This window comes from Panthera pardus, unplaced genomic scaffold (genome assembly GCF_024362965.1).
Source record: "Panthera pardus isolate Hobbes unplaced genomic scaffold, ASM2436296v1 HiC_scaffold_6, whole genome shotgun sequence".
NCBI lineage: Eukaryota > Metazoa > Chordata > Mammalia > Carnivora > Felidae > Panthera > Panthera pardus.
Window position 1 is genome coordinate 83,621,245 of NW_026526991.1, and position 25,076 is coordinate 83,646,320.

The 25,076-nt window shown below is 39.5% G+C and overlaps 1 protein-coding gene across 6 annotated transcripts in view; it reads left to right on the forward strand.

The window, feature by feature from the left end:
- The first annotated feature begins 984 nt into the window (after nt 1–984).
- The window catches only part of SOX5 (SRY-box transcription factor 5), a 1,011,059-nt gene continuing 986,967 nt past the window's right edge, over nt 985–25,076 (forward strand). For 4 of the 6 annotated variants that reach the window (XM_019452503.2, XM_019452501.2, XM_053895316.1 and 1 more), the window contains exon 1: nt 1,186–1,565. The gene's annotated coding sequence lies outside the window, so the exon portion shown is untranslated. Of the gene's footprint in view, nt 1,095–1,185; nt 1,566–25,076 lie in introns of those variants that run through there. The other 2 variants (XM_019452504.2, XM_019452505.2) reach the window with 2 other exon arrangements.

Consider the following 25,076-nt stretch of genomic DNA (forward strand, 5'->3'; position numbering starts at 1 on the left):
CCATCCCTGCTCTACCCTAGTTTGAGATTTAATAGGGTTTCTTTTTTCTTTTCTCTTTTCTTTCTTTCTTTCTTTCTTTCTTTCTTTCTTTCTTTCTTTCTTTCTTTCTTTCTTTCTTTCTTTCTTTCTTTCTTTCTTTCTTTTCTTTTCTTTTCTTTTCTTTTCTTTTCACCCCTGGCAAACCCGCAGCTGTCATAAATCAATGAAAGTAAGATTGGAAGAGATAAGCCCGGCAGCTGTCAGAGCACACACTTAAATCAGCCCCACAGCTTATGCTCCGGGCATTACCTACGGAGTTTCCTCCCGTGGTGATGTAACTCTGAGGGTCTCTCTCGCCTTCACGCGCTGACTCCAGTGTCGCCGGAGTCGAAGCCCAGCGCGGAGCCTTTCCCTCCTAAATATCATTCCTTGGTCCTCAGGCATTGGGTCTTTGGGGTTCACCCACACAGAACAAAACCAGTTCAACCAGCCCGGAGGCAGGGGTGAGAGCACACGAAAACTTTTCTCCCCCCTCCCCGCACCCCAAGGAGTAGGTGGGTTCAAAGTGCCGGCGGCGGGGACCCGCGGGCGCACCGCCGGGCTCGGGGGTGGGGAGGTAGTGGTCGCTTTAAAAAGCAAACCTCTCCCCGCTCCAGCCTTCGCGCCGGGCAGACGGCGGCTCGCCTCCCAGAAGGTTCCGCGGACACCCGCAGACCCCCACACGCGCCCCCCGTGCAAGCTTTAAGGTTGTGCAAGCGGGGGTGAGGGGCGAGCAGGGGCCCAGGTAATGGTCGCAGGGCTGCGGGTGAGGTTCCAGCGCAGGGAAGAAGTTGACAAAGGGGACCTGACTAAACCCGAATGCGTATTTATAGATGCGAGCTCCACCGAGATCTAGAGATAGCCTCCTTCCACTCCTGCCATTTCATTTTATCGCTCCTTTAAGCGGAGGGCAGATTTTTTTTTTTTTTTTAAACATTCCTGCACGGTGTGGGTAATCACCGCGTTATTTACAATCTAGTTACTCTGCAGCAGACGGGGAAGCAAACTCTGGGGCTCCTTTCCTTCGGATGGACAGAGAGGGCGGCCAGGCGGCAAGCTGCAGCAAGGAGCTCAGGGTGGGTTTGCGGGAGCTCGGGGGCGACCTGGAGGGAGTCGGAGCCCCCGGCGCCGCCCCCGCGCCCGCCCCCGCCGCACCCCCCGGGGCGGGCGCCGGGCCGCGGTGACCGCCGGCTGGTGCGCTGCCCTCGCCTCCCCCATTGTTCCTACTGTCTTTTTGCCTTTTGTTATTTGCACTCGCATTGTGTTGTTTGTCTCTGAAGCCGCCTCATGACCAGCAAAGGGATTTCACCTCGTCCTTGAGAGCCACACGGGGAGCGAGAGCGAGCGAGCGAGAGCCGGGGGGGAGAGGGACACGCGCGCGCGCGCACACACACACACACACACACACGCACACGCACACACACACACACAGAGTGAAAAAGGCGAGCCACCAAAACCCATCTCCAGTCTCCTCCCGGGGGCCCCCGGCCCGCCACTGTGCCACTTTGCATCCCACGCCAGAGGAGACATTAAGGAGACCCGGTAAGGTGCGTGAATCGCAGCGTTTTAACTTTGTTGTTCGTCCCGATGTTGTTGTGGGCAGACCTCCAAGGCGCAGAGCTCCCCTCAGCCGCTCGCCGTGCCCGCCACTCAGCACTCGCTCCCGGCTCCAGCTGGAGAGCCGGCGGAGGAGGGAGGGGGCCGCCACCGGAGTTTCCTCAAGTACGGAGGGAGGGGGACTGGGCTGGGGGTGAGGGGAGGTGGGGAGGCGGGAGGCGGCTCGGGACTTGAGGTGGCTCTGGCATCCTCCGGGGGGGCGGCCGGCCGGGGGGGGGGACCCCGGAGCGTGGGCTTGGACCCCGTTCAGGAAATGGGATAACTTTAGATGTTTGTTGGGGAGCCTGCGCGCTGTTGCCGGTATTGTTTTGTAAGTGGTGGCGGTGGAGGTGGTGATGCGAGAGGAGGGCAGGAGTGCGGGGAAGACCCGAGGCTCGCGTGTGCATCTGGGCTGACGCCAGACCACAGACCCTGAAAGTTGGACAAAGCTCTCTCCCCTTCCTGGAATATAAAGGCGACCCCCAGCCCACCCCACAGCCTTAATATTCCACCCCCCCTTTAGTCTTTTTGTTTCGCTTTCTGCACTCCCTCTCCCTACCAGTCCTCCTCTCTCCCGCCTGGAATTTCGGAGACCAGTCTCATCCTTCAGAATTCTAGGGATTCCAGAGACCGGAAGCGTTAATTTTAATTGCAACTACTTTCCCCCCACACCCCCCTCCCTCCGTGTACGAAGCGAAACCACTCACGTGTTGTGTCACTTTAAGCGCGGGCTTGGGAAATGTCGCTTGCACTGTGGGGCTAGAGTAATGAGCAAGGAAAAGAGGTTATCTGAGTTAAAATCAAATTGGATTTGGAAATATTTGCGTTTGATAGCAGCAGTTTCTTGAGTGTTGATCTGCTGGCGTCGGAGGTACATGAAGCATTGTTTACATATTTTAATAGTCGTTTCCCTTGCACTTTGCAAAGCGAATTTATTAATAAATAGATGGACCCTGGTGAGTATCTGAAGACGCTGGCCTCTGTGACTAAATGCAGAGTGTGGTGAATGTGAATTCATTTTAATGTCTTTCTTTCTCAACTAAAGCAGGTCAAAAGGAGGAACTCTGTGAATATGCAGAGCCATAGCCAGGCAGTCTGGGTGGCAGTCCACTGTACTTCTTCAGAAAAGTTTAGGGATTTGTTCTATCCCAGTTGAGAGCCTCACAATATCCAGATATCCAAAGTAGTTTGTCAAGAAAGGCATGAGCCGGATTTCCCCAGAGACTGCCTTCAGGCTCAACACAATTCTTCAGTCAAGGGCAAGACCAAGGGAGATCTGTGGGATTTTGGGTAATAAGTGTGGGAATCTGCAAAGGGACTAGACAGAGTGATTTGTTTCCTTGCTGCTCATAAATAATGGCCCCTAGTATCCTTAAAAAAAAAAAAAAAAAAGCCCACGCAAACAAAACAAGCCAATGAAGTAGGCGCGTGGGAGATTTGTAGGCAATGGGCATTTCAATCAGAAAAAAACAGAGCAGAGTTTTTGATCAGGATTAGAGGAGTGAGGCTCGATTGCCAAGATTAGGTGAAGGGCCAGATGGTTTTAAAGTATTCGGAAATGTTTTTTAAGTTTGACTTTTACAGAATTAAAAAGAGGACGGACAATGTCTTAGAGTCTTTACAGAAGTGCAAAAATTTTGATCTGTCTAATTTTGAAGGAATTCAGCTGTATGTGAACTGTTGTTAGCTCTGATACGGAAAGAATCTGGTTTCAAATGTAGATACATGGGACAAAGTTTCTGGGGTTGCTTCTTCCTGATTTAAATATAGCTCCTAGGCTGAAGCCTAGATAAATTCAGCCACAATGATTTAAAATCAAAAGTACTTACACTGAAAGTTCTCTTAGGCATTGTGCAAAGTTCTGCAAATTATGTCATCAACTGTTTATTCCTCAGAACTATATAAGATAAAAATCATAAGCATCACTTAAAACTGATGCAATACAGCTTTAAATCCTCAGACTGGTAGAGATTGCTTTTGTTTGCCTAAAAGGTAGATCTTTCATCACATGAGTTGTTTAAAAACATTTAATTGTGGGGGTGGGAAGGGATGTGCATAATTATTTAGTTATTTGTGTTAATTATATAGTAGCATACTCGCTTGAAATCCTTTTTTTTTCTTTCGTTCCAGTGGTCTTCTAACAATCTTGTGCATGAAGAATTAATAGAGATTTTTGTTTGCTTGTACGTTTATAAAAAAATCTTTTTGTAGCTTTTTGAATGGGCAATATTGAATCAATCTGACATAGACTTGTAGAGTAAACTCTTAGTATAGGAAAAAAGAGCTTCAACTCTTAATGTAGAAACTCTGCATTAGTTTTGTTGTTGAGCTCAAACAGTTCTGGTTGAATGGTGTGTTATATACAGGATTCAAAACTCTCAAACTTATTTGGTAAATAACCAGGCATTTGAGATTCAGTGGTTATTTCAAGTTAACTTAGTCCTATACATGTAAATGCACATCCTGTTTTGACTGACACATTATTTTGTACAAGAAAAAAATGAATATATGTTTATAAAGATGTTATTTGTGGAGTATATGGAGTAAATAGTAAATAAAAGAGTAAAGTTTATACTCAGTATGATGGCTTTTTTTTTTTTTTTTTTTGGTCCTTTTTGAGGGGAAAGACATGACCTATATGGAAAGTTTAAAATTTCATTTTCCGGTTAAAAGAATGGATTTGAATGCTTGAATAATTTTTTCTTTTAAAGCAAATGAAAACTATGGTATGATTAAAAGAATATACCATCCTCTTGAAAAAGCTGTATTCTTTGATAGGCAATCACTGTTTTGAAGTCATGTTCAGATTATATATATGTATAAAAGTAAAATACAGAGCAGGATAAAACTTGTTTTTAGTAATCTCCCCCAATACACTGGATTTTAAATAACTTAGAGTTCTAAGGTTGAACACTATTTAGATTTCCATCAGGTAAAATTGTTGGGTATAATTGATTGGCATAACCTGGATGTTTCACGCGATATCCAATCACCTGCAGTGGTAGGGAATGCTATAATTAGAGTTTTGAGAGTAACCTGGAAAACTTTATTTCTAGGCCTGAAGTCAAAGCATTCCCTCACATACTCATCACAATTTTGTAGCCTGAGAATTGTAGGCTTATTTTAAAGGCAAAGAAAGTGCTTGGCTGTTTCAAATAAACGATATCCTGAACTTAGATTTGTAGATAGTTAATAAAATAAAAGTCCAATTTTGTTCCAAACGTTGTTTAAAACACCCATTTGTAAATTGTCTACATTTGGTTTTCATATGTTAATGATTTGGGATCTGAAACTTCTTTCAGAAAGACATTTTGGTTTATCTTAAAAAACACCACACAAAACTGTCTAAACAACTCTGTAAATAAACTGTTCCAAATGCCTCAATTTGATGAATGAATTAAAGAATTATAGTTCTTAATCCAATTATGATCAGTCTTGTTATTCCATTTCCCATTGCGGGGAGCTTTGGGGAGTGGGAATGGTAAATGATTCTCAAATGTGAGTGGGGTCTTTGTTGTTTATTTTCTGTGTGTGTGATGTAACGTAAATAATTACTCATACCTAACAGGAGAAAGATTTTAGATGTAGAAAAGTTATTTAATGATTTTCAGTTAAGCCAAGAATTCGTTTGCATGAAAAGTTGCTCTTAATGAAGAGTAAAGTGAAAATTTCAAGAATATAAAGCACAGATCTAACTTTTTGCTTAAAAATAATGAATTTTTACATTTAAAGGGGGAGAAATGGAGCACTTATGGGTCGGTAGCAGGCAGATATTCAGGTACTCTCAGTCACTTTTAGCTGGGCCTTGTTCAGACATTTCTGTGGTGGTATTTAATAAACTTTACCATTTTCAGTTTCCTTGTCTTTAAAGTTAAGGGGAATATGCTTTTTGAGTTGCTTCTCTCAACCCCTTACACCTGTACCTGCTTGCATGGGTGCTTTTGAATGCTCTCCGGATCAGGGGCCTGAAACTGTAGGATGGGCCCTGATAACAGCCCCGTTTGCTCTGAAGGACCCTTCTGAATTCCTGCCTCATTTGTCCAATTTAACCTCTGGCTCATTAATTAATTCAAAGGTGTTAATAGCTCATTATGGTTTAATTCTCTAGATGTGGTTATTATTATTATTATTATTATTATTATTACCATTATTGTTGCAGTTTATTATGACCATCTAATTCCTTAGAGAAAGAGTTGTGAATACAGGTATCAAGTGAAACTGCCAGAAGAAACATTTATGAATATAAGGATTTTTTTGGCACTACTCGAATTGTACCTTATAGGCAAGTAATTACTCTGCTTACAGGTAAGGATGCTGGGCAGGCATATTGATAAAAGTAGGAGGGAAATAAATGCATTTAAAGAATACATTAAACAATCACTCTTTAAAAACTGAGCCTAAAAAAAAAAAAACGTATCTCCAGGAGAGGTGCTACTGAATTCTATAGATACAGGTCTATTCATTCTTCATTGCTTAAAGTTCGTTGTAAGTTACAAAGGAAAACAAACAAACAAACAAACAAACCCTGATTCTATCTTTGATGCTCAATTACTTCTCATTCAATTATTTTGTGATTATGTAGTATCATATGTCCAAAGGGGACAGATAGTGTCTCATTCAGTGGGATGGGAGGGCTCTGGCTTGTTCTCCAGTTGGAATTCTCTGGAAGCTCAGGTATTGTGTTGTCATTGCAGCACCAATTAAAGTCTTTGAGGTAGGGAACTCAGGAAAGAACCAGGATGTAAGAGGCAATCCCACTAGCTTTTGGAGCTTCTCAGTTTAGGTCTACGTATAATTCTTCCAAGACTTCAGTTGGAGTTCTGTGGCCCTTTTACTGACCTCTAAAGGTGGAGATTATAATGCTTTTTCTTATAGAGATATTGCATGGATTACAGTCGATATTATATGTCAAATTCCTAGAATACGGTTTGTCATGAACCAGGTGCTTAGTAAATGTTAGCAACACTTGTCTTCCCTCCAGTCAAGTCTTTTTGATCATTAATAATACTTGAAGGTTAATTTCATACTTGCTTTGTACTGGACTTATTTGAGTCCAAGAAGAAAAATATATCACTTCCTTGAGGCTGAGATCAACATTTTAAAATAGTGATTCAGTTAATGTCTATATATGATCTCTGACAATGTGGTTTTATTAAGATGCTGTATTTGGTGCAAGTGTGAATTCTATCTTTTATTCATAGAAATGTTCCTTCAGTAATTAGCATTTTATCCTACATAATAGGTAAAGGCAACAAAAACCTTAGGACCTAACTATAGATCTCTCTTCTTGTTATCCTTTTTGATTTCCCATTACAGATACAAACTAGTGAAAATTTATCATGACTTTATCCATAGTCAGTCAAATACCTTGCAGTAATATGAAGTTATAGTACGTGTAGATAGAGATTCCACTTGGAAAAAGAAATAAATCTGACTTTGCAATGTTTGCCCTTTGAGTCAGCAGTTTCTTCAAAGAGAACCTCATAGACTTGTTTATACTGGAGACAAGGAGAAAGGCACAATAAATATACTATTACCTGTGTGAAGAGATGATGTATAGTAACATGGAGAAATTACTGGATGCTTTCTCTTTCCAGTGATACAGAAAATTTCTCTCTAAGTATAGGCTTCCCCCCGCTATCTGGAAGTAGAGCATTCCAGTGAAACCCTTTGTGAGCTGAAATGGCCTAAAGTGAAGAAGCAATTACCATTTTGTAAAAGCAGAAATCCTCTTTGGATTAGTGAAAACAGGTACTAATGTAGGTTTTTCATGAAAGCAAAATGGTGTAAAGCAAACTTTTGGATAGCAGGGTGGTGGTGGGGGGAACCTATAAAACTGACCAAAGATAAAGGAAGGGCTTTAAAAAAGTAAGTAAGTGACTTGGTTATTACATTAGTTTGGATCCCTCGAGAAGCAGATGACAAAAGGGGATTAGATAGTAAGAAGAGTTAGCAGAAGGCTGGGAGAGCCTTTCAGCTGTGATCCATGTTTGATACTTATGCAAGGAGAGACGGAAGGAGGGAGGGTTGAGTAGAAAGAAGCTGTACTGTAGTGCAATCCAGGAAAGGTTTGGCAAGGCAGAAGAGAGTCAGCCATTGGAGGAGTATTCATTCGCTGGCTGGGAGCAGCCCCCTGGAAGCATGGCCTCTGGGCATCAGTGTTGCTAGAGACCTAGGGGCAGCAAGTGGGGCGCTGAGTCCATTATAATCTTGCAACAGGAGATCTGAGTGGTATGGTTCTAGTTTGGTAGTATAGCCCAGAGGTTAGTAGCAGTAGCTCTGGTTGGTGGACTTGTCACCAAAAAAAAAAAAAAAAAGACCCAGTATTTCTTTAAGCACTTTGATGCTTTATTTTCCTCCCATGTAAAATGACCATAACAATAGTATCACCTCACTGAGTCCTGGTCACATTAAATGAGGTTGTATGAAATTACGTATAAATCCATAGTACCATGTATGGCATAGAGGAAATGTTCAAAGTATATAGTAGCCCCCCCCCCTTATTTTGGGGGGATACATTCCAAAACTCCCAGTGGATGCCTTTCTGAAACCACATACAGTACTGAACCCTATATATGCTATGTTTTTTCCTATGCATGCATACGTACCTATCATAAAATTTCATTTATAAATTAGATGTAGTAAGAGATTAACAACGATAACTAATAATAACAGAACAGTTATACAAATATACTGTAATAAAAGTTAATGTGAATGTGGTGTCTCTGTCACAATTTCGTATTGTACTGTACTCACCCTTTTTGTGATGATGTGAGATGATAAAATACCCACATGATTATATGAGGTGAGGTGAATGAGGTGGGCACCGTGACGTAGTGTTAGTCTACCCTTCAGGAAGGAGGATCATCTGCGTCAGGGGGGTGGGTGACCTCAGATAAGTGAAACCACAGATAAGGGGGGGTTTACTGTATTGAACTCTTTTTAATGTACTCATAATATGCAACTGGAAAGGTATAGCTGAATTGTGTCAGGTGAGAGTAAATATACTCAAACAATAGATATTAGCTGTAATTAGAAGGCATTGTTTTTGCAAGCAAACATCTTTAAGGCTCGCCTTTTAAAAATAGCTCGGTTTATTTCTCCTGCTTCAATCCTTATTTTTTATCAGGTTAGAAACCATACAACAAATAGACCAACTGACCTTGGCCATCTTCAGGTAATTTGCCCTGAAGCATGAGGTAGACAGAGTGCTCCCTTCATTTCCTTACCCCTCTAGGCTTCCTATTCAGTTGAGAAGCAACTTGCACTGTAAGTCTGCATTTTATCTTGAGCCTCAAACACCTTGCAAGTCTTTGCTCCCCTATGTTACTGTTCCTAAACCAACTTGCTGCACACAAAGCACTGAACTCAAGTGGCCCTCAGTGCTAGCTCCTGCTGTGATGAGTCACAGAGCCACCAGCACTTTGTTGCGTTAGATTTGATCACTGCCATGAGCAGTCCTTCGATTGTCAGCTAAGAGACCCTTCAGGGAGTTGTCCCTTAATAGAAAGTCTCTTTTCTTCCCTCCTGTTGTAACTTTAAATTAAAAGAAACTGTAGAGGAGCGGGTGGCATTGCAGCAGTTCATTCTTCTACCCACTGGGAGAACAACATCTGAGAAAAGACGTTATTGGACTGAGAATTGAGTTGTTGCTATTTTTTTTGGGCCAGCATGGGGGGGAGGTTGTGGTGGAGGAATGAAGACCGTGTCGTTCAGATGCAGACTGATTCTCAGTAATGCAATGGAGAGCGATCCTTCTGTGTATGCTGGTGAGCATTTTTTGGACGTTAGACACTGACTTAACATATTAATTTCAAGTGGGATTCACGGGACCCTGATTTTTACATGGTTCTGGGTGTTGTGTGGGAAACTGGCATGGGGACAACGTCAGAGTTCAAGGAGGGTGGGAGGCAGGAAAAGGGAGCTAATTTTTGACACATTCCTCAAGCAAATTGACCCCCCTAGGGAATCTGTGCCCAGGATGAGGACTGCTTACTGTGAGCCTTTTGGCATAGTTTTCCCCAAATAGTGAGTGCTGGTTACTTTAATGTTAAAAAAGGCTGATGAACTTCACATTTGTGAGAGGAAAAAGAAAAGAGATGTTAGTACTTTTGACGACGTGTTTTCTAGATGCTGTTTCTCACTAAATGTCTGATTTAATCCTCTGCTGTGCCAGGCTTCATACCCTCTCTAGTTGCTGGTCCATTCCCATTCTGGGTTAGGGCCTGCCCCCAAGTCTGATGTGTGCTAAGATTTCCCAGTGTAATTCATGGCTATGAAAAGCTGAGGTTGTTTGATGCGTGACTGAGGTTTGAGTGTGAGTTCTTGCGATGCTCAGTGTTACTATGCAGTATTGGCAGTCTTTCCCGTGGATCTGGCACAATCAGTCTCATTAATTTACTCTTGCACTGGGAACTGCTTTTGAACAAGTGCATACTATTTCTTATACTTTTGCTTTGACTTGTCTTTCTTCTCTCTCTCAGCCTTACTCCACGATACCTACACTACCAGCAGGATAGTAGTGTCTTTTCTACATTAAATCAGGAAATGAAGTGCTAATTTTAATGCATACTAAACAGACAAACAGTTCTGTCAATATGTAAAGAACCTTAATGTTCCCAGTATCTATTTCTAGGGACTTACTCAGACCCCTGAAATGCTCTTCCCTCCCTGCTTCTCTTTCCCTATCACTGCTTTTGGGATTTTCTTAACCTTTCTGTCACCACAAAGTCTTTTTTTTTTTTTTTTTTTTTTTTTTAATGTTTGGTTACTTTTGAGAGAGAGAGAGAGACAGAGCGTGAGTGGGGGAGGGGCAGAGAGAGGGAGACACAGAATCCAAAGCAGGCTCCAGGCTCTGAGCTGTCGGCATGGAGCCCAACGCGGGGCTTGAACCCATGGACCACGAGATCCTGACCTGAGCCAAAGTCAGATGCTTAACCGACTGAGTCACCCAGGCACCCCACCACAAAGTCATTATTATCATGGCACCATTGGCCACTGCATTGCGTTAATCTCAGTGGACGAAGTGAGAAGCGAAAGATGTGCTTGCATGCATTGCTGCCTGGTTTGAAAGGGGTAACTGGTAGGATGACAAAACACTTCTCATCAGAAGATAAACTCCATGAAGGCACTGTGTTGTATTCCTGATGCAGTCACAATGCCTGGGACAGAGCAGCCGCAGAACAAATGATTGTTGAGCCCACATGCCTTGCAGACTGAGCTTCATTTTGATTCGAAGGCCCGGCCCTGCATGACAGAAAAGTGGCAAAACTAATAGCTGTTGAGCACTGATCCTGTTCTAGGCATGGATCAGGATCTCATTTAATCCTCACAGCCCCCCTGTTAGGTGGGTATCATCCACTTTTCATGGATGTGTGAACAAACTCCAATGGGTCAGGCGCTGGCCTGTTTCCCTCAGCTAGGAAGCAGGAGAATTATTGCCTGAATTTCAGTCTAGTTGATTCTGCTTCTTGTGTTCTTTCCATCATGCTGTGGCCAACATGCTGGTGTGGGGGCATGAACCTTACCTGCCTGTCCACCACAGGGGATGATTAGAAGGAACAGGTGAGAAGTCACAGAAAGTGATGCCTGAGATGTGAACTAAAACCTGGATGTTGAATATGATTATCAAGTACCCCACTGGTTGATTTATTAACAAATATGTGTGTGTGTGTGATATATAACACAGATGCATGTTGTTTGCACTTAATAGGAAATATTTTGTGACTTGAAACAGATTCTGAATACTTAAAAACTGACATCAAAGGAAATGATAGAACAGTATTTCACAAAGGTGATCACTCAATCACTCAGTTGAAAACCACCTGGGATATTTTTAAAACTCTACCTTTCTGGCCCCCATTGAGACAGGGAATCTGAATCTCTGTGGTAGTTGCCCGGTAATGCTACATTTTTAACGAGCACGACTGTCAATGCTTTTGCACATAGGAGTTTGGGAACCAGTGATAAAAAAAAGTATTGACTTAGTTTGGTACTAGGCTATGTATATGGCATCTGAAATTAAAGTAAGATCTCAAAGAATAATGGCAATGCCTAGATAAAGCACAGCTGATTGCTGAATTGTACTTTTTTTGATGATGTGGTTTTAGAAGTTTTGAAATAAAATATAAATTGCGTTTATTAAATTTAAATGTGTAGAACATTAGCATGTTTAAAGTCAAGAGTGAGGGGACCTGTCACAAATTGGGTTGGGATTGGGGGAAGGGTGGTAGTTATGGGTATTCTAGGTTTGGAAAGAACTTTCTGTAAGGACAAATCTAAGATTGCTAAGTATGCTGAGAACCAGAGGTTGATTTCTTTATCCAGTTTTGTATCCCCAATACTTAAAACAGTATCTGGAACAGAGTACGTGCTTAAAGACCTTTGTTTAATGAATGAATAAACACAGAAGAAGAGAGTGATATGTGGAAAGTAGGATAGTTTGGTTGTGATTACTGTGGATAAAGAGTCAAGAAAGGGTATGCTGAAAAGGAATCCTAGTGAGATAAGACAAGGACAGGGTTTTAATTAGTCTAATATGGTCCTTACAGGAAAGTGCCTTCATACAAACAAATAAACAATGCAAAACCAAACCTGAGTTTTGTATAGGATTAAATCATCAGGCCACTGTTTGTGTGTATTATCCTGGGAGCAGCAATTACTACATGAGGACAGGGACCAAGTCTGTTTTGTTCTCCATACTATCATAGTACTCAATAAATATTTATTGAACGAATGACAGGGTTTCCACATGGACTGGAAAAGAAAGCTTTTAAATGACACAAAAACGTCTTGTAAAATGAGGACAAAATCTTTCCAATTGCTAACCAATAGCTTGGTGATCATGAAACTGGCAAATCTTCATAGAACTGTGTATTCCCAGTCTCTTTAGAGTTTAGTAAAGTCTCCATCTGATAGTTTGTCTGTCACCAAGTGGGCCTTTGCCTCCAGTGCCATTTTCACTTTACTGTTTCGAAAATCCACCATGGTGCCTAGTGCGGTGCCTTGCTGACATTAGCTATTTAATTAGTATTTGTTGAATAGTTCCATTAGTGAGTGAAGAGTCCTGACTAGGGCCTGGGAGCGGGAAGTGGGGATTGAAAGCAGTGAAGCAGAGAGTTGCCCTCATCCACTCAGAGACCTTTGAGTAGGCACATTTCCCATACAGCTCAAGGCCTGGTTGTTGGAATCTTGAGGGGAAGGATGTTTGCTAAGATAATGACTACAAAGGTAGGTCCAGTCTTGTTAGAAGAGGCAACCATTCATTTGATCTGGGAAGTCAGGCCAGAAAATGTATTGCGGGAAAGATGGTAAAAAGTAATTCTAAACCTAACAGGAGTTTCAGTAGAAAAATGGCTCTAATTCAGGCAGTGTAATGTTAACATCAATGCGTGTCTCATGGCTCAAGCCCCGCATACTACTTTGGAAATAAAAGGAGATTGTGTAAAGAATTAGCAATACAAGGCATTTTTAAGTGCTTTATTGCAGAGGCCTGTGATACTCTGAAATCTGTGCAGCCTTTTTCTTCCTGCTGTGCTTAATTTCAGAATCTGATGCTATTACCTATCCTTAGAGAAAAAAAAATTACTCACTGTTAACTCTTAAAAACCGAGTTTAACATTGCACTTGCTTTCAACATAATCTTTCTGACATTTCTTAGGAAGAGAGAAGTATATTTAGCCACAGAAGGTTTACCTTCAAGTTGCATATGTAGGATTGCTTCTAGGAGGCAGCATTAGAGTAACAGGGCAAGATGGAAAAAAATGTTGAAAGCCTAAGTTTAGAAATGGCTCAAACAGCTTGAAGAACAAGGTCTCTGAGAGAGTTGGCATAGAATGGGTTTAGCATGAATCCAGATCAGAAGCCAGAGAAGTAAATTATGAGGCATTATGAAGATCAGGCAGAAGAAGGAAGGACAGGAGTTAAGTCTTTACAGTATAGGTGGCTATCTTCTTGGACATGAAGACATACCCACCAAAAATATGTTCCCCGGCATGCCATCACTGTGCCCTTTCTTCTGTCTAGCACAAAATAACAGTTGACATTGATTCATAGTTCACTATTGCCAGGCATTGTGCTGAGCAGTTTTTTTATTTTTTTATTTTCATTGATTCTTCCCAGTACTTCTCTAATTTAGATACAAATGCTGCCCCATTATACAGATAATGTTGGGTTTGCCCAAAAGTAGCATAGCTGTTTAGTGTTGGAGCTGAGACTTGAACCCAGAGTGGTTGATTCTGAAGCATGGGCTCTTAGCTATGGTAATATAGGAAGTATATTTTAAGTGCTGTTGAGTCATCCCTCAAAATGATGTTTTTATTTTCCCCTTTCTTTATATATACACTTCTATCACTCGAGGACAGTCTTTTTTTAGCTCATTTCTGACCTATTGCAAAGTTCCACAAACTAGCGTCTCTCCTTACAATCTGCTCTGTTTACCACTGTCAGGTCAATCTTCCTGACATGCTATTTAGATCATGTGGCCCCTTTCTCAAAAATTCAAAGTGCCTGAATGCCAGATGGGACCCAGACTCTTAAGTCTGGTTTTTGGGGGCCTTAAAACCTATCTCCAAGTCTCCTATCTTTTTAGGCTCATATTTGAAACTTACCCTTTGAGAATAATTTGCTTCTGATCTGGATTCAAGCTGAACACAGTTTCCCAGATGACTCCCCAACTGTCTGCAACATGTCAGCCATATCAACTCTTTTCAGAATGCTCATGCCAGAGACCATGCCATTACATAAAAAGCCACTGCTCATAGTCAGCTCAGACAATTCTTCCAGAGTTGCTTTTTCTAGCTACTTCAGACTTGCTCATCAGTTGACTTTCCTTGGTTCTCAATCCACTTGTCTCTGTATTTCGGCTTTCTCTTTTTGTTTTGTCCTTTCATTCATTCATTCAATCATCAACAAATACTTATTGAACACCTACTATGAACCAGACGCCATGTTAAATGTCAGTGATGTGTAGAGGGGACACACATCTTGTACACAAGGATTTAAAGCCTATAAAGGAAGATAAACGTTAATGAATTGCTTGCATTTATGATTGCAAATTGTAGAACTCTATTTCACACAAGTATATACAATCTGTGGGAGAAGTATCTGATCTATTTAGGGGGGCCAATCAGAGGAGGCTGCCATGAGGAAGTCACATTTGAAGAATGGCTAATGAGGTAAAGAGGACTAGAGAAAAAACTTTTGAGACATGGGGAGTAGCATGTGCAAAGATTACAAAGGGGGAAGGATACGTTCTTGGAATTAGAAGGCCAGCATAGCTGTAGTCGAGTGACTAAGGAATGCAACTCTAGAGGTAGGTTGGGATCAGATCGTTAAACCTGATGGGCCATGTTGGAGAGTTGAGTCTTTATAATAAGGGTGATAAGAAACCCATTGAATAGTTTTAAGCAAGAAACTAATAAAATTTGTGGCTATAGCAGGTGGACCAAATTTAAGAGAGGCCAGAATGGATTTGGACAGGCTAATAATGAGGGTATTGCTGTTATTTGTATAAGGAAAAGAAGGCTTGAAATTTGGACTCTTTCAGTAGTGTTAGAGATGGAGACACAAGGAAGGATTTCAGAAGAAGAAAAAAAAAAAAAAACAAAAAAACCATGGAAAGTCGCCCAGGTCCAGGTGCTTTGTTAACCCTACTTTTTAGCCTCATTCCAGTAACCTAATGGGATATTCCCTCTGGTAATTACCCATTGTTTCCATGTTTCATAGGTTTAGAAAAGAGATGCTTAAGACCATATCTCTCCTGGGATCTCTGCTGGCTGGATCTGTACCTGTTATAGCCCTTAAGTATTCAGGAAGAAAGATTCGATACAAAACATATAGTGCCTTCTGTCTACATCTTTGTATTTGCCTTCACATTTCTATGTGTTCCTTTTGTATATAACATTCCTTCATATAGATTTCCTGAAACCCTACCCATATCTTAATTTCCAAATTAAATTTTACTTTTTCTTAGTATCCTCATAGAATATACTGACCGAAGATCTCTCCTGATCTTACGTTATTTACATCTGTAAACACTTTTATGACTTAATTATATATTGTACCATATTGTACGCATGTTGTGAACATGTCTTATCCTTTGAGGTATAATTGTGAGTTTGTGCCTTGGAAGTAGATGCTGTAGTTCATTATTATACCCCTATTTTGGATCATCATTTACTCTTTTGAGCTGGGCAATTTACTTAACCTCTCAGTATGTGATTCCCTCATCTGCAGAATGGTGATAATCATATCAGTAAGCAGTTGCGAGGAATCAATGTTAGAATGGATACAAAGCACTTAAAACAATCCTTGGCAAATAATGAGTTCTACCATATGATGACATTTTATGGTTATAAATATTATCCTTTGAAATCAGAAACCTGTATCTTGTTACTACTTTTGTCTACTTGGAGCTCAGTAAATATTTATTGAATTCAGATTTAAATTTAAATTTAAGTATCACTTTTGCCAGGGGATACAAATATAAATAAATGTTGGTTCTTGTCTGAAGGAATGTTGATTTGATAGGGGAGCAAGTAACATAAACCGGTAATTATGTATCCGTGTGATAGGTGTAGTGATAGAGTATTTTGAGAGCCAGGTTGGGGAAGGTTTACTAAGTGAATTGATGTATGAGTTAAGTATTTTATTCATCAGTTAAATACATATTAGAATACTATATGTGTGTTATATAAACTCAAAGTTCCGTGATAAAATAGCACTCCTACCTTACTAATGATCATGTCTACCCATTGCCACCACTTTCAACTCTGTATTTCTAAATAAAATGTTTACTCCTTATTTTAGTATTTAAAAAAAAAAGTTATCAATCTATTTGCTACTATTTGGCTTTGTTTTGCAAATCTTCCTGTACCTCACCTATCTAAAACCACACGTACTCCTTTTCCCTTTCTTCCAATATAATTTCATCTTTTTTCGTGTGTGCGTAGGGGGGTTAAATCAGTTTAGTAAACACAGTCACTTTGACTTTGTAAATGTTGTTTATCTCTGAGAGTATCATGAATTTATTACTTTTACTTTTTATACAACTTTTTTAGTTTTCTTGGGGTTAATAATAACCTGTATTCAAACCTAAAGTTTTACTAGGATTGCTCAATTTTTACTGGGAATTCCTGAGTCTAAGGCTTAAAATTGGGTGAGTGGCATATCCAAGGTGGGCCTTTGGGGCAGTCAGCCCTGGTGGGAAGGACCATTTTATTATTACATAATTTAGAATTGTTGGAGCCAGATGATAATAAAAAGCCCACTGCCTTTTACTTATGTTTCTTAACATTTCTGCAGACTTTGCACCCCTGTGTTGCCTGCACTTAGACACACTGTTCCCAGAAGCCTGCCCTTAGTAAGGCTCTGAGTTAAGCTAAGTATGGCAGGGAGTGGTGCTCCAAGAAGGGAGGAGAGCATTCCAACCAGGCAGTGTGACATAAGTAAAAATGCAAGGAGGTGAGAAATGGCATAGTGTGTTGGTGAAATTACAGATTGTTTGGTGTCAGTAGAGCATGATGGGGACAAGCTGAGATGAGGCTGTGATTGTGGAAAGTGGTCAGATCAGGGTGATCTTTTTATTGTAGACTCCTATTCACGAGATTCTGTCTTGTGGGCTTTGGGGAACCTTGTAGTGTTGAGTAATGTGGTTTGCTTTGCTTGTGAATGAACTAATGATGTGTTAGCCAAAAAATGAAAATCTGGCTCCTTAAGTCAGCAGTTATAATGCTGTATTTGCATATTTGGTGACATATTAATACTTTAGGGGTGTCCCATCTGTAAAATTTTTAGAGTGCATGATTCTACAGAGCGTGTGTGTGTGTGCGCGCACACACACACACACACGCATTCATTAGGGCACAATAAACACTTAGAGCAAGGGTCTGCTTAAATGACAGTAGAAGTAAGAGTGGCAGTATATCAGAATTTCCTGGACACCAACTCTGACATGTAAATTTGTGTGCACTGGGTTTACTGCAAGGGCTTTTGGGGACAACACCTGTGAGGGGTTGAGAGAAGCAGGATGGGCCCATGGAGAAGTTGAGTGTGCCACATCTGAGGGTACAGCTAATCTATGGGGAGCTCTGGAACTGGATGGCTTCTTAGAGATGTCCTGAAATGAGGCAAGGGGACCAGGCCTCTGTAACCTCACAGAGGTTGTTGTTGGATGTGGGACATCCTTGGGGAGGGTATGGAACTTTGGATGAGGGCAGTTTTTTTTTTAATTTTTTTTAATGTTTATTTCCTTTTGAGAGATAGGAAGAGCATGAACAGGGGAGGGGCAGAGAGAGGGAGACACAGAATCTGAAACAGGCTCCAGGCTCTGAGCTGTCAGCACAGGGCCCGACGTGGGGCTCGAAGTCACCAACCGTGAGATCATGACCTGAGCCGAAGCCGGACGCTCAACCGACTGAGCCACCCAGGCGCCCCAAGATGAGGGCAGTTCTTAAGGAAGGGAGTCTTCAGTAGCCAACACTCTTGGCATCTGGGAGATGAGACCCACCAGGTAGCATACCACAGCATCCACCACAAACAGCCTTCCAGAGAATTTCTCTATGTTTTTAAATTATTTTTTAATGTTTATTTACTTTTGAGGGAGAGAGGGAGATACAAAATCCAAAGTGGGCTCTGAGCTGAGAGTGGAGAGCCCGATGCGGGGCTTGAACTCATAAACTATGAGATCATGACCTGAGCCGAAGTTGGATGCTTAACCAACTGAGCCACCCAAGCACCCCTCTATTTTTTGAATTCTTATAGATTTTCCTTGAAAGGTGACTAACAAAGAGCTAGCAGTGGTCTATGAGATATACTTTTGCCATTTTCCCATGTTCATTTATATTTACATTATTCGTATTACTTGGAAATCCCTAGATTATTGTTTTGTTTTGTAGGAAGTCTTTTAAAAACACTTGTCCAAATTATGGAAAGAGCCTAAATGTCCATCAACTGATGAATGGATAAAGAAATTGTGGTTTATATACACAATGGAGTACTACATGGCAATGAGAAAGAATGAAATATGGCCCTTTGTAGCAACATGGATGGAACTGGAGAGTGTTATGCTAAGTGAAATAAGCCACACAGAGAAAGACAGATACTATATGTTTTCACTCTTATGTGGATCCTGAGAAACTTAACAGAAACCCATGGGGGAGGGGAAGGGAAAAAAAAAAGAGGTTAGAGTGGGAGAGAGCCAAAGCATAAGAGACTCTTAAAAACTGAGAACAAACTGAGGGTTGATAGGGGGTGGGAGGGAGGAGAGGGTGGGTGATGGGTATTGAGGAGGGCACCTTTTGGGATGAGCACTGGGTGTTGTATGGAAACCAGTTTGACAATAAGTTTCAAAAATAAAAAATAAAAAAAAAACACTTGTCCATGTCATGAGGGTTAATTTAGCTAAAAATTAGATGACGTCATCCATAATCCATTTCCTAAAGCATGTGAGACTGTAATGTGTAACAAATGATGAAGGAAAGAAAGAGAATGGCATTAACATGAACTTCTTCCTGTGGTGAAATGAGGGCCCCTGTGGCAATCTGTTAATAATTAGATTAAAAAATAAAACCACACAGAAAACAGTATGGCGCTTCCTCAAAATATTAGAAATAGAATTACCATATGAACTGGTTATTCTATTGGTTGTTTACCCAAAGAAAACAAAAACACTAATTTGGAAAGATGCATGCACTGCTATGTTTATCTCAGCATTATTTACAACAGGAAAGATATGGAAGTGACCTAAGTGTCCATCAACTGGTGAATAAAGAAGATGTTGTATATGTACACAATGGAATATTACTCAGCCATAACAAAGAATGAGATTTTGCCTTTTATGACAACTTGGATGGACCTAAAGGGTATTATGCTAAGTGAAATATTCACACAAAGACAGACAAATACATATGATTTCACTTATATGTGGTATCTAAAAATCAAAACAAACACAAACAAACCAACAAACAAAAAGCAAAAACAGACCCATAAATACAGAGAACAAACTGATGGTTGTCAGAGGGGTAAGTGAAGAGAGGGCAGGCAAAATGGGTGACAGGGGAAAAAATAAATAATCCCAGCCTTGGATAAAATGTCTTTATGAATGAGGCCAGGGGAACATTTTAATTGGAAGTAGGACAGCTGACTGGATGTAAACATGTGATGGGGGTAATGGTGTCTCCATGCATTGGTAAGGGAGGAGGCATTCTGGCCCAGTATGTGGACAAGAGTATAGGCCTAGGTTTTCCAGCTTCCCAGATGGGCATCTAATTCACTGCTCTCCTAATTTTTAGGATCATTTATGTACGCCATCAATAAAAAGATTATTATTTTACTAGTGGTGAACACAAAAATAGAAATTAAAAGGAATGAGATAAAGAGGGAATAAAGAATATCTATAGAATGAATAATGTAAGTAGAAGTCATAATATTTTTACTAGCATTCCAATAGATTATTATTATTTTTTGCCTCCACCTTGAAGACTTCTGAACTAGATTTCTAGAGCATAAGTTGTATATTAAATGGGGAAAAATTGTACTGGAGAAAATTTTGACAGTTTTTTGCATTTGACCCATGTAACTGTTAAAATGAGATCATATGAACTCCCAAGTATTAAAAAATAAATCAGGTTTTAGAATACAGTTGTGTTGCTTTAAAATATTTTACAAATCACGGAGGGAGTGTGTGTCTATGTGTGTGTGTGTCTGTGTGTGCTAGCCAGGGTCATAATGACTTAGGGTTTCCTTCTGTTTAACAATTCCTCATAATTAACTAAAAGGTTGGGGCCACACTGACACCATTACCCCTGTGTATATCTGGTTGTAATTTATGAGCCATATCCTGCCTTATTTTCCAGAATGCTTTTACTTATTTTTCTCTGACTCATAAACTTATAAATCAGTTACATGTAATAATGAAAAGATACCTTTATTTATATCATCTCAGCAATGAAAAGAAACCTTTCATAAATTTAGTGAATTCCTTCATGTCCTTTGGAATTTTAAATGTTTATAAACATTTTCTGGCAAAACTCAGCATGGCTTAAAAGAATTATCCCAGATTGATCTTGTGCCTGAACTTCAGATAGCTCACCTTCCTGATTAATATCTTTTATTTTGTTAATAAAAATTCATTTTAGTTGTGTTCTCATTTATATACTTAGCAGTATGCTTAAAAGATATTGGTTGCTTTGACTTTCTTGAAGAAAGGGGATAAATACATTTCAGGTAGCATTACTATTACTTTGTATTACAGATAAAATTAACCGACTGAGCCACCCAGGCGCCCAGATAAAATTAAATGGTAGCCAGATTTGGAACTAGTATACAGGAGTCTTAATAATGATATGGTAATCATGGTTAGATACCTAAGGAAACCTAACTACATAATCTTAAGTGTAGTTCATAAATTAAAAAGCAGAAACTTCCCTGTGCTAGAGAGTGCTTTTTAAAAAAAATAATTAAAAAATTAAGATTTAAAAAAATATACACAAGAATGATCTTTCCATTATTGAGTAGAGGACATATGTTATCTTGAAGTACTGTGCCTTGAAATTTTCAGGTGATTACATTCACATTTGCTCTTATTCTCTGTATAACTATTTGCATATTGATCTTAATAATTTGAAATAAAGAATGTTGTTGTGCTTGACTAATATTAGCATTCACTCATTTAAAATCTTTTTATTGCAAGTCTTTGTCACATGTGACAAATGTTCAGTAATGGGGTTACAATGGTAAGCAAAAGAGATTTGGTCCCTGCCCTTACAGAGCTTCCAGTCTAGTGGGAAAGATGGAGGTTAATCATCTAATTGTGTCAATAAATAGCATAGAGGAACGTTCTCTTCTTCATTTTAATTATGACTGCTAGCTGGACTGTTGATTTTAAAAAATTATAAACATAATTATTTATATAGAATACTAAAGAAATGATATGTACTTTAAATATTTTAGGATTTTAAACATGTGCTTTATCAATCAGTGTATCCTTGTTTATCAGTTTGCCCATCAATTGATGTATAGTCAAGGCTTTTAAGTATGGGTCCCCTGAGTGATGATCTGTGTCATCTTCTTGGGTAAGTTACACCCATAATATATATTCTATGGCTTTTTTTTTTTTTTTTTACTAAAAATGGCAGGGAAGCTTAAAGGCATTTGGCAAGGAATTTAAGTGCAGAATTTGCGTAGATTTTTTTTGAGTTTTATCCCAATTTTATGAAGTAAAGAGAACTTTAGTGGTTATTAAAAACAATTTGCCTTTATTTTTTCTAAGACATTTAATCTAGTGCCACTAAAAACTCTTTTGTCCTCTTATTAGTTATGTAATGTTTAATGAATTTACCCAATAGGAAGTAGAAATGGCATAAATGGACTTAGGATCAAGCAGGCAATTAAAATGGTATGAGAGAGTGTGTGTGTGTGTGTGTGTGTGTGTGTGTGTGTGTGTGTGTGTGTATGTGTTAAGAGTAGCCTTTTTGCCACGAGGGTGCTATGGCCAATAGTGTGTTTCACAGAGGGAATGGAGCTCATCCATTACTCTGGTAACTTGGTGAATGTAGGTTGACTAACAGTCGTGCTATGGTATTAGTGATAACTACTATGGAGTGCATTATGACAGAAGAGTATAGGAGATTATAAAGGGGTTATAGGGTAGCTTGATTTATTCTGGAGCTCAAAGAAAGCTTCCAGGAGGAAGAGACATTTTGGCTGGGATATGAGGAGAGGTAAGGGGACGTAACTAGGTGGAGAAGGTGTGGGTGAATATGGCATAGAGAACAGCATGTGCAAAGCTCTGAGGTGGGCTACAGCTTGGAATACTGAGGGACTAAAGAAAACCAGAGTGGCGAAAGAGAGGGGCAAAAGTTTCAAAGAATGAGACTGGAGGAGGAGGCAGGACTTGTCTTAAGTAGGGTCTTGTAGTTGTTGCTAAGGATCTGGAGTTTTTATCAAAAAAGCAAGGGCAAGAGATTAAAGGATTTAGATTTGCATTTTTAAAAGATCATTCTGACTGTTTGGAAAACGGAGTGGAAGTGGCATCAGTTGTGTAATGATTAGGTAGTCTAAATAAGAAATGTCCCTGTCCCCAAAACTATTCATTCTGCCATTTTTGGGTTCCTCATCCTGCCACATAACTAAAGTCCTCTGAATACTTGAGGAATAACAGAACCTAAATTTATCACAGTTTGTAAATCTTTTCAATACCCAGGAAGACCCTACTTGTGTTTTCTATAGTGCACATTGCTCACTATCTTCTCCTTTTATATTTGTATTTATATTCATGATTTCTGCCCAACATATTTTTAAGACAGTAGAAAAAAAGGAAAAGTCAATCTTTTAAGCTTGTACCATGCTATTGACTTTCTTTGAAAGGACAACAAGTGTGTTTATTTTATCACTATCAGTCTAAAAATTAACCGTGAAACATCATTCTCTACTTCTAAACTATGTATAACAAAGAAATGCTTTATTGCAACTTCATCAATAATTCAAATGCAACTTAAAAGAAAGTAGGGCAGCATAAGGAAAAAAGCACACTTGTTCCATAATTGAGTCGATTAAATAGTATTGAGTCCAATTGTCATATTTATATCGATGAAACAACTTTTATAACTACAAAGAGTCTAATAAGTAAGACCTCAGAATTATGAGGCAATGTCATAGACATTTCTGCATTTTTTCTTTTGTAAAATATAAATAGCGAAAGCAACCTTTACTAGCGTGCAATAATGAAGGAACAGTTTTTGAAACGTGCTCTTATTGGGATTTAGTAGTTTTCAAGCCTGTGCAGTAATAGCCCAAGCTATTTTGGAACTGTGCATACATTAGTGTTCTGGTGCAGCATGATACAATAATGTGTGAAAAAGTATACGATCGCACCTTGTTTAAATTTGCAGTTTTTATGCATAACCCCACAGCGAGCTCTTGTTAGATTTTGACTGTATATAGGAGAGAAAAAAGTTTATAGAAGTCTACAGATTGTGGATGGATGTAAATATCTGACTATGGAAATAAAGGTTTTTTTTTCTTTTTTTGCACGATCGAGAGTTAAGTTTATGTTGTATATATTATTTTGCAAATCAACCTGTGGTTCGTTTTACCCAGAGGAAGCTTCAGAATGTACATATATGACCATCTAGATGAAAATGCATATCTGCTTATTTCATATATGCAGAGTATGAGTGAAAAGTACCAAGTTTGATTTTTAAAAACAATTGTGCTATCACTTATGCATTCATATTAATGTTGTTTTTCAAGACTGTCACCCAGAGAAGCAATACCCTGATTTCAATGATGCCCTTGTTCAAAACATTTTGGAAAACTTCCTCTCAGAATTGTCTTTTGAATCATTTGCAAGCCTGACTAAAACATCCATCTCATTACTTTCTATTCGTATTTTATACCAAGATTCATCATCCTTTTTTTTATTCACCAGAGTTGGCTATAAATGTCTCCCTGAAATGATGAAAACGGCTAAAATTGACTTTCAAATTATGAAATTTGTCACCATTGAGGATATTTAGAAGTGTGTGTGCGCGTGTGTGTGTTCCAGACTTAGAAAGCACTTTCAGAAGGTGGTAGAAATACTGTGACTGATGGCTGATCTGTAGGGTAAGGGAATCGTGTTCTAAGGGGACCAGTGTGAAGGGAAAGCATGTGGATGAGATGGTATGTTTGTATGAAAACCAGTCACATTACTTTTTAATGACACAGTATATTAGCTTTTACAACGTATACAGAGAAAAATGTAAATATGTCTTTTGGAATGCAGGGCCAAAGTACCTTATACAATTAGTAGCATATTTTATTATTAAGACAGTTAAAGGATTAAGCAACTACAGTGTTAATCCTTTGTTGGCAGATTCTTCAGATAATGGTCCTTACATGGGAATGTCTCTATATAATTTTATTTAAATACTACCATTCACTGTCTTATCTATAAATATATGTATTTTCATTAACATCTTACATAATTCATACTTATTTTCATGTCATTGGAGGTACTATTTGCTAGCATTTGAAATTTTCATTTTAGTTGACCTCTTCACATAAGTAATTGACTCAATTTTTAAAAGTATTAGTGCTTGTTTTCTTAGCCATCAGTAAAGAACCCAGTTACATGTGCTTGAAATGTAAAATAATTGAATTCAAAATATTTTCTTAATTTAAGAAATCTGTGGCCATTCATTACCACTCACAATGTTATGTGTTGAATGATTTATGAATAAAATAAAAATGAAGCAGTAATGTACATATCCAAAACATTCACCATTTACCCCAATTTGACCATCTTTTTAAAAAACATTTTTTAAATGTTTATTTCATTTTTGAGAGGGAGAGAGAGAGAAAGAGAGTGAGCAAGAGCAAGAGCGAGCGGGGGAGGGGCAGAGAGAGAGATGGGGAGACACAGAATCCAAAGCAGGCTCCAGGCTCTGAGCTTTCAGCACAGAGCCCGATGCGGAGCTCGA